The sequence below is a fragment of the Portunus trituberculatus genome, chromosome 48 (assembly GCF_017591435.1).
Source record: "Portunus trituberculatus isolate SZX2019 chromosome 48, ASM1759143v1, whole genome shotgun sequence".
In the NCBI taxonomy this organism is placed as follows: Eukaryota; Metazoa; Arthropoda; class Malacostraca; order Decapoda; family Portunidae; genus Portunus; species Portunus trituberculatus.
In genome coordinates this window covers 12,841,022-12,842,666 of record NC_059302.1, presented here as the reverse complement: position 1 = coordinate 12,842,666, position 1,645 = coordinate 12,841,022, and positions in this window count along the sequence as shown.

Sequence of the window (1,645 nt, the reverse complement as noted above, 5' to 3'; positions counted from 1 at the left end):
GCTGGCCCTCCCCCTCTCGTGCCACCAGCAGCTCTAATACATAATAAATGAGCTCTTCATCACCGAATCTGAACAGGTTCGTGTAATACTGAGGTTAATTTGAACGCCCGTGTGATTGTATGATTGGCTTCCGCTTAGCAAATTCGGGTGTGCATCCAGCGTGTCACGATTCTGCTTTCATTCCGGAAAAAAAGGATATATATATATATATATATATATATATATATATATATATATATATATATATATATATATATATATATATAACTTGCTAATAAATCGAGCTGCGCGTGTTTTGGAATATAGTAATAATGGTGATTTCTTCAGGTCTGTTCCTCCTTTGAAGAAAAGTGTAAAATGTGTTGATTTAGTCCCTCCTCGTAAATGAATTGAGCAGCGAGTGTTTGGAATGTAGTAATAATGGTGATTCGTTCAGATGTGCAAAAAACAATACTTTGATTTAGTCTTTCCTTGCATCTTCAAAAAATAAGCTGTATATAAGGATTCTGCTTCATGATAAAAAATAAAAAAGATTGTCATGTCACTTGTAAATAAGACCAGCATCAGGTGGTTGGAATATAATAGTATCGCACGGGGTAACAAGATTTTGACTTTTTTTTGTCTTTGGTCATTTAATGTTATTTTCTATTTCCTTTCATCTAAAAAACGAAGAATATAATGCTTATTCTCTTTAAACTTTGATTCTTATAAACTGGCCAGCGATTAATGTGTAAACAAGTCGATCGTCATTAGTCATTACTATCTCCATTCATCAAGCATGGCATCCAGATGTTGTAAGCATCCGGCAGACGCATTTTGCTATGTCTGTGGCGAGTTTATCAAAACTAGAGCTAAAAAGTACTCTCTGGAAAGATCACTGAAAATGCGCGCAGCCTACAATGCATATTTCGGCATGCCTGTCCGGGATCAGGACAAACCTTGGGCACCTCATTTCACCTGCGAACTCTACAAAACAACTCTAGAAGGTAAGAAAAACACTAATATATATATATATATATATATATATATATATATATATATATATATATATATATATATATATATATATATATATATATATATATATATATACACACACACACACACACACACACAGTGGTTAGAGCGCTGGCTTCACAAGCCAGAGGACCGGGGTTCGATTCCCCGGCCGGGTGGAGATATTTGGGTGTGTCTCCTTTCACGTGTAACCCCTGTTCACCTAGCAGTGAGTAGGTACGGGATGTAAATCGAGGAGTTGTGACCTTGTTGTCCCGGTGTGTGTTGTGTGCCTGGTCTCAGGCCTATCCGAAGATCGGAAATTATGAGCTCTGAGCTCGTTCCGTAGGGTAACGTCTGGCTGTCTCGTCAGAGACTGCAGCAGATGAAACAGTGAAATACACACACACACACACACACACACACACACACACACACACACACACACACACACACCCGGTAGCTCAGTGGTTAGAGCGCTGGCTTCACAAGCCAGATGACCGAGGTTCGATTCCTCTGCCGGGTAGAGATATTTGGGTGTGTCTCCTTTCACGTATAGCCTCTGTTCACCTAGCAGTGAGTAGGTACGGGATGTAAATCGAGGAGTTGTGACCTTGTTGTCCCTGTGTGTGGTGTGTGCCTGGTCTCA